The sequence below is a fragment of the Leuciscus leuciscus genome, assembly GCF_965113295.1.
Source record: "Leuciscus leuciscus genome assembly, chromosome: 23".
Classification (NCBI taxonomy): Eukaryota; Metazoa; Chordata; class Actinopteri; order Cypriniformes; family Leuciscidae; genus Leuciscus; species Leuciscus leuciscus.
The window spans coordinates 22,629,589-22,645,522 of NC_138747.1; the positions used below are offsets into that span (position 1 = coordinate 22,629,589).

Genomic DNA, 15,934 nt, shown 5'->3' on the forward strand with positions numbered 1-15,934 from the left:
AATGCGGCCGGAGCATGAGTACTACCACCAACACATGAAAAATATGACTAACTAGGGCTGCATGATATATCGAAATATCGCAAATGTACAGTCAAAAGTCAAAGCTTTACCGCAGCGCGCGCGTTTTCAACATTGATAATAATCATAAATATTTCTTGAGCATCAAATCATCATATAAGAATGATTTCTGAAGGATCATGTGACACTGAAGACTGGAGTAATGATGCTGAAAATTCAGCTTTGATCACAGGAATAAATTACACTTTACTGTATATTCACATAGAAAACAGCTGTTTTTAAATTGGAATAATATTTCACAATATTACTGTTTTTTGTTTGTATTTTTAATCAAATAAATGCAGCCTTGGTGAGCAGAAGATACTTCTTTTAAAAGCATTAAAAATCTTACTGACCCCAAACTTTTGAACGGTAGTGTATATATATATATATATATATATATATATATATATATATATATATATATATATATATATATATATATATATAAAATGACATGGTCAGATTTGTGACATTACTTTTTATGTAATGCTAAAACACTGCTGTTCACTTTCAGAAGTTGTAGTGATACTTTCTTTTCCCAAAAAGAATGTGAAACATACAGTACATAGGCCTATTGGTTATATCATTTTCAGTTACTAATTACATTTAAATATAATTTAAATAGATTGTATACACTTAAACAGTAGCGGCTCCTGGCCATACATTAAGGTAGGGCAGATAGTGGGTCTTCGTGCAAGTTTATGATACACATTTTGTAAGCTTTATATTCTAATCGCTGAGTACATCAGACACACTTTTGGCAGAATTCTGATGTCCTTGCGTTATTCAGCCTGAGGGTGGAGCTCTAATGATGATTGGCAGACTTTCGTACACACGACAAACGCATAGAATGCCATCTAGATTTACCTTAATGTATCATTTATTGCATCCGAATGTTGTTTTAGAATGTTGTAAATTAAGAATTCCAGTGAAGAAAACAAAGTCATGTCTATTCTTAGAGCAAACATAAAACAAACACAACAGAACTACTGTACATAAAAGCTATTTACATGAGCACATTTAAACTAAAGGGTTTATAAAATAAAATAATTAAAATAATCTTAAAATAATCAATTTTATTTTGAATAAAATAATTAAAATAAAATCAAATTCAGTATCAAAATTTATAAGATAAGACCAGTACTTTGTTTAGGCTTGGTTTGTAGGGAATTAAAAAACTTTACACATATATTCAAACGCACATAACTATAGAACCAATTCTTAATGTGCATGTGAACGCCATCAGTGTTTCTCACAGGTTCGCGTTTAAAGTCTGTGTAGAGAGAATGGTGTCGTCTTAGCGGCCCCTAATTTAATAACAAATGATCGTTGTGATGGAAGCGAATCAATCAAAACTAACTTTAGCTGGAAAATAACTTTATTAAAGAACCACTATAAAGCCCAAACAATCTCTATTACCTTAAATTATACGTTTATCTCTGTAAAGCTGCTTTGAAACAATCTACATTGTTAAAAGCGCTATATAAATGAAGATGACTTGACTTGACTTATACTTTCATTAATTTGATATGCTACTCCACATAGGAAGAACAGAGTCAAGTCAAGTCACATTTATTTATATATCGCTTTTTCCAATACAGATTGTTTCAAAGCAGCTTTACAGTGATAACAGGAAAATAATGCAACAAAGTTTGTTTCCAGAAGCAAATAGAGTCACAGTCCAGCTTTGAATTATAATACACATATACATACACATACACATATATATATATATATATATAGCCACTCTGGAGAAAACCGTGATGTCATCATCCAGCTGTAGAATATCCCCAACTAATGTCCCCAACTAAGCAAGCCAAAAGCCAATGGCAACAAAGGTGAAAAAAGGACAGTGGCAAGGAACCAAAACTCCATCGGGTGACAGAATGGAGAAAAAAACCTTAGGAGAAACCAGGCTCAGTCGGGGGCCAGTTCTCCTCTGGCCAACGAACGAACAGTGTATGATTATAATTCAGGCAGCATTACAGGTCAGAAGTCAGATTGGATTGGAAAAATCAGAATATTATCCAGTTCCATCTGGTTGAAGATCGGGATCAGTGCCGATGGCAGTCGTGTCGATGAGGCCTTCACAGGGGAGAGTCTAGTTGACACAATTTCTGCTGACACATCAGGGATGCGTTGTGGTCATGTCTAGGCGTAGGTCCCCCATCTGATCTGGATAAGGGCCCGAATCCGGTAGCCTAGAAATCTAGACACACCCTAGCGGCAGCAAAATGTATTTTGCAGCCAGGGTAGTCTAGCAACTCTCCGTTGACTTTCGTGCTGGAAAAACCTAAATTGGGTCAGGCCAATCACGTCGTGTATAGAGTAGGCGGGGCGGGCTTAACATAATGACGACAGAGTTGCGACGGTTCCCTGCTACTTGAAAACAAAGAAGAGCTGCTGCTGGAGAATAGTCTTTCGAATCGGCTTTGGCCGCGACTCTGGAGGATTTGGAGTTAAGTTTTTCTTTGCGAAAAGAGCAAAGAACGGCACTTAAATCATTCTTAAAAAGGAAGATGTGTTCGTACTTTTGCCGGCCAGATTCAAAAGTTGAAACTATCAACTGACGTTAGCTCCGCTGTTGGGAAAACGCTCTGGTTGGTTGAAGCGCTGTCCTATTGCGTGCAGAGGGAATTTGAAAGACAGCCGTTTATCCCGCCCCTCGGATTGAGCCGTGTCTATGGTGAGTTACCAGACCTAACATCTTGATGTAGGTCTGGCTTGCCAGGCTACGAATCCGGCTGATTACAGTAAACCTCAGAATAAGCATAAAGACTAACATTGGCGTAGATGCCATTCTTCTTTTGATGTAACCAGTACATCGGGTGTTATAGGAAGTGTTCCCGGTTCCGGCTGACCTAATTTATGTAGCCTAATAATCATTTAACTGATTTGAATAATAGGAATGTATATGTATGCCAGGTTAAAGAGATGTGTTTTTAGTCTAGATTTAAACTGACAGAGTGTGTCTGCTTCCCGGACAATGTTATGAAGACTGTTATGAAGAGTTTAGGTGCTAAATAGGAAAAGGTAAATGATGAAACCACCAGCAATGCAAACAGGAGCAATCGATCGCATTACAGACATGCCAACTAGTTACTGACCTGATGCAGACACATAGCAGAAGTGGACTGATAGTGTCTTGTTCTGGAGCAAGGTTTACGTAAGGTCACATGAAAATAAGCAGGGCAGCCAGAAATCTGCCCCAATGGCTCTCTATGAAAGCATGCTGCAGTTCCACTTTTCACCACAGATTTCCATTGAAAATGTGTGGGTCGCTGTAGAGCTAGGGAGAGCTCCGAGACCGGCTGCTCCGCTTTGTATCATAAATACATGCCTGCCGAATCCATGCGCTTCATTTTAATATATCCTGCTCACTTTAAGACTTAAAATAGTTTAGAAAAAACGAAAAATATTTGTTGCAGGATGCTGAACACATTTATTATTTATTATTAACTCTTTCATATAGAGGTCTATGTTTGGATGAATATTTTGGTGGGGCTCTGTCCCATCTCCCCAACAGACGAGCCGCGGCTGCATTTAAAGCATTATCGTATCGCATATTGAATATCACATTATTTAACAAGTTATTGCACAAAGCATGTAACGATACTGTAACTGTAACAGTAACAATACTTAATATGTAACAACACATGCAGAGCTTAAATGAAAGAGTGATTTATGTGCGGAACTCCGCAATGAGTTTAACACTCACAACATGGAACACACTTCATATCTGGACCGGAGATCAGATCAGATGGTGGACCTGCGCCTAGACAAGACCACAACGCATCCCTAAAGTGTCAGCCGAGATTGTGTCAACTAGACTCTCCCCTGTGAAGGCCTCATCGACACGACAGCCATCGACACTGATCCTCAACAAACTCGTCTCCATACCGGCGTGATGAATCCGATCTTCAACCAGATGGAACTGGATAAATATTCTGAATGTTCAATCAGTTTCAATCAATCAGTTTATTTATAAAGCACAAATAAACACAACTTCCGTTGACCAAAGTGCTGTACAGAGAAAAAAAAACAAAAAAAAACATTATGCAATACAATACAAAGACAACAACAGGACAGTTGCTTCAACATTCAATTTGCATATGACAGATCAAATAAAAATGTCTTTAACCTCACTTTAAAGATGCACAGGGTTGGTGCAGCTCTGATTTCATGAGGGAGGCTGTTCCAGAGTCTAGGAGCGGCACTAGAAAAAGCCCTGTCTCCTCTAGTCTTAAGTTTTGTTCTCGGAACCACCAGAAGGCCTAGGTTCGCAGACCTAAGAGCTCTTGATGGTTGATGAACAGTCAGTAGGTCCGTCAGGTATGATGGAGCCATCCCATGTAATGACTAGAAGTAAAACTTTAAAAGTGATTCTATGGCGCACTGGCAGCCAATGAAGTGACTTAAGGACAGGAGTTATATGATCTCGTTTTCGAGTTCCTTTCAGAACTCTTGCAGCGGCATTCTGGACTATTTGAAGGTGGTTAATGGATGATTCACTGATCCCCACATAGAGCGAATTACAATAGTCCAGCCTTGTAGAGATAAAAGCATGTATAACTTTTTCGAAGTTAGAGACTGAGAGTATAGACTTAATTTTTACCAGGGTTCGTAGCTGGTAGAAGCTTGATTTTACCACTTGATTGATAATTATGGCTTCACATATGGTGTCAAGGTACCAAGATTTATATTTGTTGTATCATGTAAACTCGAAGGTGTAAACACTATAACCTCAGTCTTTTCCTCATTCAAACTTAAAAAAATTTGCGACATCCATGCTTTCACATCCTCAAGGCAATCAGCCATCTCTTCTAGATTCTTTCCATGGTTAAGAGGAAAATACATTTGTGTGTCGTCTGCATAACAATGATAACTCAAGTCATATTTTCTAAAAATAGTACTCAAAGGAAGCATGTATAAAGAAAACAGCATCGGAGCCAGTGTGGAGCCTTGAGGAATTCCACATGTTAACTTTACTGATGTAGATCGGTAGTTACTAATGTTGACTGAAAAACTCCTGTTTGTAAGATAAGACTGAAACCAATGTAAGACTGGGCCTCTAATGCCCACTATGTGTTCTAACCGAGATAGCAGGACATTATGGTCTACCGTGTCAAATGCAGCACTTAAATCCAGGAGTATCAATGCTACCGAATCTCCAGAGTCAGTGGCTAGAAAAATGTCATTGAGCACTTTAACAAGCGCCGTTTCCGTAGAGTGAAATTTTTTAAAACCAGATTGAAATATATCAAAAATTTTGTTTTCGTTCAAAAAAGTTTCACGCTGACATAGAACTACTTTATCTAAAATTTTTGTTAAAAATGGGAGATGTGAAATAGGTCTAAAATGTAATAGATTAGATGAGTCTAAATTTGGCCTCTTTAGTATGGGTTGCACTGGCGCATGTTTTAAACGCTCAGGGACAACTCCCAACTCAAGGCATTTATTTACAAAGTGTAGGAGTGTCGTACTCACTACATTGAACACTTTTTTAAATAGTCGTGCTGGGATAGCGTCTAATGGTGATCCTGTAGGTTTTAACTGCTTCACCGTGTCATTTAAAAAAGTCATAGTGATTGGTATAAACTGCCGGTGTAATTTAACTGACCTGCAGGATTACCAGTGATCAATTGCATGTTATTTCTAATTCCAGCTATCTTGTCTATGAAAAACTTGCAGAACCTCTCACACATAGCCACTGACTCACTCGGGTAGATGGACACAACTGGATTTGTAACAGTATTGATAATATTAAAAAGAACTCTGGGATTATTGTGGTTCTTATCTATAAGGGTAGAGAAATACTTTGATTTGGCCACTCTCAACTCATTTTGATATTTAAAAAGAGATTCTTTAAGCATCTCATAAGAGATCTGTAATTTGTCTTTTTTCCATTTCCTCTCGGCCCTTCTGCATGTCTGTCTCAGGGTTCGAGTAGTATTATTCAACCAGGGCTCAGAGATGGATTTTTGGTGTTTTATTCTCAATGGCGCTATATCATCTAAAATAGTACTGCAGATAGAATCCAAATGATAAAGTAGTTCATCCGGGTTCAGTTCTGGTGAAGCAAATTCAGGATAATCAAAGAGCTCCTCAAAAGCTTCAGCAAAGGTAGTAGAGGTAGCATCAGTGATTCTCCGTGTCTTCACGCCAGTTTTACAAAGATTTATAGTGTTAAGTGCTAGAGGCATACTGAATGTGATGGGATTAGGATCAGAGAAACTATGTTACTATGTAACTATCTCAATTTCACTCAGCAGTATCCCATGGGACAGAATAAGATCAAGGGTGTGCCCCTTTATATGTGTAGGTCTTGTAACCAGCTGCACTAAGTCAAAATCTTCTGTTAAATTTATAAAGTCTTTGACAAATGAGTTTTGTGGGCAACATATGAATATTAAAATCTCCCATAATTAAAAATTTCTCAAAATTTGACATAATACCTCCTAAAAAGTCAGCAAAATCACTCATAAAATCTTTATGTGGCTTTGGGGGCCTATAGACCACAGCAACAGCAATAGGAGAATTAGAGTCCAGCATTAGCAGCTGTAGTTCGAAGCTGTTGTAAGCAGTTCTTTGTATAGTCCGACATTGAAAACAGTCTTTAAAAATAGTAGCCAAACCGCCCCCCCCTCTTCACAGAGCGGGGTGAATTTCGGTATTTACATTTGGGCGGTAGCAGCTCCGAAAACGGAGTTAAGTCTCCATTTGAAAGCCATGTTTCAGTGATGAATAGAAAGTCTAATGATCGCGCAGTAAAAAAATCTCTGATAATAAAAGTCTTATTTACCACCGACCTCGCGTTAATCAGGGCCATCCTTAGCTGCAAAGAATCTTCCATCTGTCGCGACGCTCTGCGCAGCGGTCTAAGCAGATGAGCCGAAACGCCGCGACGGCGAAGATGAGGCGAGCGGTGTCTGGGCCATTGATCTCCCATGCTGGGTAGAATAGGTATATTCCAAGCATAGGCGTCTAAACTTGAGCGCCAAGCGTAGGAGCGGTTACTATCACCTTCCTTGCTGAGTCGATCGATCCTAGTGTTCAGCTTACTGCTTGCCTGCAGCAGGATCTTGAGCTTGACGGCCACACCGCCACGTTTACCCCGTCTCTTCCGACGTCTGTTCACCGGGGCATAGTATGGTGGTAATCGATGTAGCCACACCGGTATCTCCGCCAGAAAAGGAGGAGGTGAGTATCGCGAAGGTGTTTGATCCTGTAGTGCTTCGGTGGATATACGCAAATTTAAAAGTATTTGCCGGTCGTATACTAACAGTGTTGATGCAATTTGTCCCCATAACAGCAACAACCACATGGATATGAACGTATTAAAATACACAGACGACAGCAGCAGACGGCGTGCCACACACAACGGCGCCATCATGCTCCGAATGTTCTGATCCAATCTGACTTGCAACCTGTAATGCTGGCTGAATCATACTCATACACTGTTTGTTCATTGGCCAGAGGAGAACTGGCCCCCCGACTGAGCCTGTTTCTCCCAAGGTTTTTTTCTCCATTCTGTCACCTGATGGAGTTTTGGTTCCTTGCCACTGTTGCCTTGGCTTTTGGACAGCTTAGTTGGGGACATTTAATATTCAATAAGATTATTGATCTGCCTGCATTGACACCATTAAATGAGAACTGAACTGAGCTGGACGATGACATCACGATTTTCTCAAGAGCGGCTATATACTGTATATAAATTAACTAAATTAATAACTTTTTTACAACAAAAATTAACCATCACTGAACTGACTTAAGCTGGACAATGACGCTATTTTCTTCTAGAAACAAACTTTGTTGCATTATTTTCCTGTTATCATTGTAAAGCTGCTTTGAAACAATCTGCATTCTAAAAAGCACTATATAAATAAAGGTGACTTGACTTGACTCATGCAGGCCGGCACAAATAAAAATTTACATAATTGATGTGTTTTAAAGACAGGCTACAGGTCATATAGATTCACATTGGGTACATTTCTGTTGCTGCTACAGGGCGGCACATAATAATGCTTACCATTACACTCAACCTATCATAAGTGTCTTGCATTCTGTGACCTACTGGAGACCCATATGACGTACTGTACCGCTAAAAGGAGAAAAACAAACCACTGGAATTATTGTTGTATTAAAAATTAGTTTAAAAATTAGTTAGTTGTCTTAATTTGTTGTCTTGTCAATCAGTTGTTGTAACCTTCAGTTGGACCTTTGTCAACTATAATATATACAGTATATTAGTGTTGTCACGGTACCAAAATTTCAGTATTCGGTACCGATACCAGTGAAAATCCACGGTTCTCGGTACCAATTTCGGTACCAAAGCTTAATTTAGATTAAATTTACATAATTATATTAAAGTGTATATCACAAAGATGGAAACTGTAGTATTAAAAACACTTTACAATAAGATTCCATTTGTTAGATAACATTAGATAAAATGACCTAACAAATAGTTAATTACAATAGTTATATACTGTTGCAATTATTCTCCTTTAGGGGTTCATTTAAAAATACATTTTTAAAATCAAAAGTTAACATTATTTCTGTTAACATTATTTAATGCACAATGAATGAAGTGAACAAACATGACCAATCAAGTGTTTTGTATTAAATAACATTCACAAACATTAATTAATGTTGTAAAAATATATTGTTCACTCAATGTGTTATGTTAGATAACGCATTAAGTGATGTTAATGAATGGTATCTTAATGTAGCATTACCAAACTATACAGGAGATAAAATATATTTTATTTGACTTGACTATACTTTTATTTAATCCAAAACTGTATTCATATTTAACTTTAAAAGGGCTTTTTAAACCTGCTAAGAGTTATCCAGCCAAGAATAAGACTATAACTGCTTTTCTGACGGACTGATATTAATGACGGCTTTTTATTTCTCATCTCCATATCTAGTAGTAAAGCTAATGCAAGGGCTAGAAATCAATTAATAGGCCTATGTCCAGTGTTGGGGTAGTTACTCAAAAAAAGTAATTAGTTACTAGTTACTAGTTACTTCTGTAAATTGTAATGAGATTACTTTACTAGTTACTGCATTTGAAAAGTAACTTCACTACTTATTACTTTACTTTCCCATTTCTTAATTTACCCTGTAGATACGGACAAAAATCATAGCCCTATCATCACTTAGCCTGTCCGCATAGTGTTTATAAATGTAGCCTATACAAAATGGCATGTAAAACCATATGAAAGAACAATATCCATGTCTGCACAAAGAAATATGCCTCACTGTAAAATCCACAGACAACAGGATAAAGGACAAATGTCTGCGGTGGTAGACACATAATCAGGGCTGGACTGGGACAAAAAAAAATCGGCCCTGGCATTTTGGCCATAATAATAATAGCACACTAATATGCATATATTGTAAAACAAATGCACTGAAAAATAAAGGAAACTTTCATAATTAGTTTTGTACTAATTTCTATACTTGAAAGAGATATAAGCACATGATCTTTTATTTTGATGGAAAACATGGTTTACAAACGCGTCTCATTAAATTTATAGTAAATTACGGTAATCGTCAACTATGCAGATGTGGAAATAATGTGTTACTGGGTAATGGGTTCCTACACTCATGACATCCCATACACAAAATAAATATATTTGAAATATATTTTCAGAGTATATTTTGGAATATATGCAAATATTTGAAATTGGCCCAATAAATATATTTCACACTTAACATCATATATTTTTGTTATATTTCAGAATATATTTCAATGTATTTGGAATATATGCCACATATATTTTGACACTTTTGGGGACCCATACAGAAAAAAAGTACATTGAAATATATTCTGAAATATAACAAAAATATATGATGTGATATAATATGGTGTGAAATATATTTATTGGGCCAATTTCAAATATTTGCATATATTCCAAAATATACTCTGAAAATATATTTAAAATGTATTTATTTTGTGTATGGGATAGCCTAAGTGTTTTGAAAGTAACTGTTAGTTCTGCTTACCGCAGGCTCTACACTTTCTCATGTCTGTCCTGATCCTCATCATCAGCCACGGGAGCTGATGAAGGTCCTGCTGCTGCAGAAAACATTTTGACACAGTTTACAGTGTCTGCTTGAAGGGTCTGTGTCTATTTTTCACGCTAATTTTCTCTGCACATTCCTTGCGTTTCTTCTCCATCTCTCAGACTATTTTGACAGATACACACTGAAACACTTGTACGCTCGCTCAAAGCCCAAAGGGGGAGGTGTTTAAAGATGTGATTGGACCAGCCCAGTGTCAATCAAGAAAAGATCCAATGGGCCAAGGTGTTTCATGGGCCGGTCAGCTATCAGGAAAAAAAAAAACTGACGAATACTTTTTTTAACTAATGCATTACACCGGCACGCACTTACTTAACCCAGCGCCGCCAATTAAGCAAAACGAATGGGCCGCCGATGTACGAGTTTTATGGTCCGTTAAAAAAAAAAAAAAAAAAAATTTGAGATGTCGACCCAAAAGGCACGTCAGCCCACTGGGAATCTCCCGGTAGTCCCGATGGCCAGTACTTGCTGCCTGAGCATATAAAGTGCATTTCACGCGAATATTTTGGTCCTTTCGAGCAATAAACTGAAAGAAATGTGAATATCGCCACTGGCCGAAACCCCCTGTCCGTCTACTCCGTCTCCATTTCCCGCTCCCCTTCGCACCAGCAGCTACGTCACTCAAATCGATCTCTATGACAACGGTGCCGCGCGCGCGCACACACACACACACACACACACAGACAGACATGCACGCAGCACAAACAGATCAGAGCTTTACACGCAGGCAAACACGAATTGGGTAACGCAGGAAAACGCGTTCCTATAGTCTAGTAAAGTAGTGTAGTTACCGATATTTTTAGTGTAATGCGTTACTTTATTTCGTTACCCAAAAAAGTAATATCGTTACTGTAATCCGTTACTTTGTAACTCGTTACCCCCAACACTGCCTATGTCACACTTCCTCGTCGTCATGGAGAGCGCAGTTCGCACAAGCGTTTGTACTCCCGTGGCGTCTGTCGTTGCTATACATCCGTGAACGCACATGGAAAAGCGAGCGCGCCGCTTCTATTATGAGCGCGCTTGCCGCGCGCCATTTGAAATAACGTATCTGCACGCGCAAAAACATCAGCACCACATCAGCAACAGCACCGCCGATCGCCATCAGCGCTTTTATGAAGAGGATGCAACTGCACGCGCTTCGGGCATGCACGCGTATCAAGTACCGGGTTTGAGAAAACCTGGTACCGTGACGTTTAAAAAAAAAATTTGTACCGACTTGGTACCGAAGTACCGGGTCTTTTGACAACACTACAGTATATATATATATATATATATATATATATATACACACACACACACACACTCACCTAAAGAATTATTAGGAACACCTGTTCAATTTCTCATTAATGCAATTATCTAATCAGCCAATCACATGGCAGTTGCTTCAATGCATTTAGGGGTGTGGTCCTGGTCAAGACAATCTCCTGAACTCCAAACTGAATGTCAGAATGGGAAAGAAAGGTGATTTAAGCCATTTTGAGCGTGGCATGGTTGTTGGTGCCAGACGGGCCGGTCTGAGTATTTCACAATCTGCTCAGTAACTGGGATTTTCACGCACAACCATTTCTAGGGTTTACAAAGAATGGTGTGAAAAGGGAAAAACATCCAGTATGCAGCAGTCCTGTGGGCGAAAATGCCTTGTTGATGCTAGAGGTCAGAGGAGAATGGGCCAACTGATTCAAGCTGATAGAAGAGCAACTTTGACTGAAACAACCACTTGTTACAACCGAGGTATGCAGCAAAGCATTTGTGAAGCCACAACACGCACAACCTTGAGGCGAATGGGCTACAACAGCAGAAGACCCCACCGGGTACCACTCATCTCCACTACAAATAGGAAAAAGAGGCTACAATTTGCACGAGCTCACCAAAATTGGACAGTTGAAGACTGGAAAAATGTTGCCTGGTCTGATGAGTCTCGATTTCTGTTGAGACATTCAGATGGTAGAGTCAGAATTTGGCGTAAACAGAATGAGAACATGGATCCATCATGCCTTGTTACCACTGTGGTGGTGGTGTATAACCAAATACAAATAATGGAGCAACGGATCCTGAGAATACTGTAGTAAGTTTTTTTCATTCTCAAGTGAATCGCGTTTCTGTGTGTGAATGAATGAACGGCAGAGATGCGCTGTTTACCACAACTCGCAAAAAGACGGTTTAAATTTGAATCGCATTTCTGTGTGTGAATGAATGATCCGCTTTTAGCAAACTGTATTGCTATACTGAGATGAGTAAAAATCGACTGAAATATGTTGAAATAAAATGTATTTGTATAAGCAACGTATTAAACTGCAAATTAAGATGTATATTTCTTATATAAACGAAAGACCTATGTTTTGTCAAAAATAAAGTAATCAAATAATCAATCAAATCCTTAACTTTGAAATATGTATGATAAAATGTATACTTTAGTTTTTACAAAGAAAGATTACACTTGAATTGTTGTTGTAATTGTAACCTTTTTAATAAAAAAAAAATATTTACAAGGTAGATGTAAACAAACTATTAAAAGGTAAATATCCCTAAAAAGCCTTTTCTTTAAATAATTTTTATTGTGTTTTATTAGTGACAAATTTGGGGAGAGGATACATATTCCAAAACTGAAAATATGAGAATTAACTGCACAATTACTAGACATGTTTTCCTTGGATATTATACAATTTGCAAGCACAATTTTTGGAAAATGAATAAATAAATGAGATGCTTCCAATTTGGTAGAATATATATATATATATATATATATATATATATATATATATATATATATATATATATATATATAGCTCTTGCATTTTTTCTTGTGGCTCAGTGACACACCTGAATGAATGGCTCATTAAGTATGCAGGCCCCATTGTCTCCTCAGGTGCGAACCACTAAATATTCATGATGGTGTTGGATCGTTGACGCCCCATCCGCATATTGCCTTTCCAAACAGAAAGTGTTTTGCAAAATTTAAATTTAAATAAAACATATTGTTTTATGTGAATGATTAGGGAGGATGATTTTCACATCATTTTGAAAAAAAACTCTAGGCGACAACATCCATTAGTCAAAAGTCTTATTGACACATATTTAGTATGTGTTTTGTGGCCTTATTTCAGAAACTTTAGTTTTTAGTTTTTTCAATAACCATGCATAAACATTATTCTCTCAAAAATATAAACATGTACATTCATGTTGCTCACATATTATGGTAGCCCTGTTTGTGCTAAATGGAGTGTAATTACACCTTTGCCATTAATATGTTTATAAGCAACTGAAAAAAGCACAAAGGTCAGGGCATGTCAGAACATCTCAAGGACCCCAAAAACACCTTAGACCCCAGAGGGTTAATGAGAAATTGAACAGGTGTTCCTAATAATCCTTTAGGTGAGTGTATATACAGTACCAGTCAAAAGTTTGGAAACATTACTATTGTTAATGTTTTTGAAAGAAGTCTCTTATGCTCATCAAGCCTGCAGTTAAAAAAAAACAACAACAAAAAAAAAAACTGTAATATTATGAAATATTATTACAATTTAAAATAATGGTTCTCTTTTTTAATATACTTTAAAATGTAATTTATTTTTGTGATGCAAAGCTGAATTTTCATCAGCAAGTACTCCAGTCTTTGGTGTCTTATGATCCTTCAGAAATCATTCTAATATGATGATTTATGATCAATGTTGGAAACAGTTGTGCTGCTTAATATTTTTTTTATAACCTGAGATACTTTTTTCAGGATTATTTGATGAATAAAAAGTTAAAAAGAACTGTATTTATTTAGAATAGAAATCTTTTGTAACAATATACACTACCGTTCAAAAGTTTGGGAACAATAACTTTTTTTTTTTAAGAAATTAGTACTTTAATTCAACAAGGATGCGTTAAATTGATAAAAGGTGATGGTAACGATTTATATTGTTAGAAATGTTTTTATTTTGAATAAATGCTGTTTTAATGAATAAATGCTGTTAGTTTTACTCATCAATGAATCCTGAAAAAAGTATTCCAAAAAAATATATTAAACAGCACAACTGTTTCCATCATTGATAATAACTGAGTATTAATTACAGGAGGAGGCGCGGGAGATCTTCGAGAATAACCTGGAAACGGTGCGATCGATACTGTGATGTTTGTGTTGATTCGACATTGACCCGAACGCTTGTGTTTGAGGAGCGTGCAACGTGACAACGTGCCCAAGGAGGGATTGTGTATTCAGCCAGAGGAAACAGGATTACTGAACTCAAAGGATTGGATGGTTTTTGAAAGAGCTGATATTTGACGGATCATAATCAGCCTTGGCCTTCCTCCTATTGAGTGATTTTGCCTGAGTGGATCACCTGGCCAGGCCTCTGGCCTTTCTACAATCCACAATAATCCAACAAAACAGGTAATCATGTCACGAAGTAGCAGTAAGAAAGCACTTCATAATGAAGAAGACTATGTTACTATGGACATTTTGAAAGATATGTTGGAAGAACAAAGGAAATTTTACATTAATATGCTCGATAGACAAGAATCAAGCTTCTTGTCTTTTACAAAAACAATGCTTGATTCTGTAAACACTAGAATTGATGGGATCATTAAAGATGTGCAGGAGGTGAAGACCAGCCTTCAGTTCTCTCAAGCTCAAATTGACGATCTTAGGGCAATAGAGAAGAAGGCGGATTCATTTGAATCTCAATTGCAGCAACTGTCCTCACTGTGCACTAACTCTGAAGTGAACGATCTTGCCTTAAAAATTGATTCCCTTGATAATCAGAGTCGCAGAAATAATCTGATAATTGATGGCTTAACCCAGGATAACGCATTTGAATCGTGGCCAGACTCTGAGAAGAAGGTGAGGGAATTTTTTAATGACAAGCTTAAAATTGATCCGAAATGTATTGAAATTGAAAGAGCTCATCGTATTGGAAACTTGAAACAGCAAATAACCACAAAACCAAGACCAATTGTTGTAAAATTTCTACGCTACAAGGACAAAGAACTTATTCTCACAAAGGCGAAAGCTCATCTCAAAAACACTGGTGTCTATGTTAATGAAGATTTTTCTGATCGCATTAGGAAGAAGAGGGCCGAACTGTTTCCAGCTATGAAGGAGGCCAGAGAGAGGGGAAACTTTGCTGTTATTTGCTATGATCGGCTCATAGTTAAACCCCGTCAATAACATCAGATGGCAACTACCAGTGAAGTTCAAATAATTCCTCCTATGTACATGCATGACGATTTATTTTGATCTAGTCCACATGCATGATGATTTCTCCTGATCCAGACCGAAACAATATTCTCCAAATACAACAGAATTATTTTGGCACCTCTGAATACTATTGTGAAAGTACTTTTAAAACTTTGATAAATTCTCTTAGTACTGGAAATGATCTTTCTTTCCTTCATATTAATGTTCGTAGTTTGTCTAAAAACTTTGAGGGTTTATCCACTTGCCTTGAAAATTTAAATTATACCTTTAATGTGATAGGGCTTACTGAAACATGGCTGACTGACAAAACAGCTGGGAATTTTCATTTAGAAGATTACAAACATATTTTTAGATGTAGAGAGGGAAGGGTGGGTGGAGGGGTTTCTCTGTTTATCAATTCTAGTCTACATTATAAAGAAAGATGTGACTTTGAAAAGCTTTTTAATTCTTCTTCGGAAGTAGTAGCAGTAGAAACTAAATTAGTAATAATTTTATGTATCTATAGACCACCTAATTGTGACCTATCTGCATTTATTACAGACATCTCAAATGTACTGGATATCATTTCTAATGAAAGGAAAAATTGTTACATAATGGGTG

General features: G+C 37.3%; 1 protein-coding gene across 2 annotated transcripts in view; it reads right to left on the minus strand.

The window, feature by feature from the left end:
* Positions 1-15,934, minus strand: part of cdk5rap1 (CDK5 regulatory subunit associated protein 1) — a 143,996-nt gene that overhangs the window by 113,189 nt on the left and 14,873 nt on the right. The window lies entirely within an intron of this gene.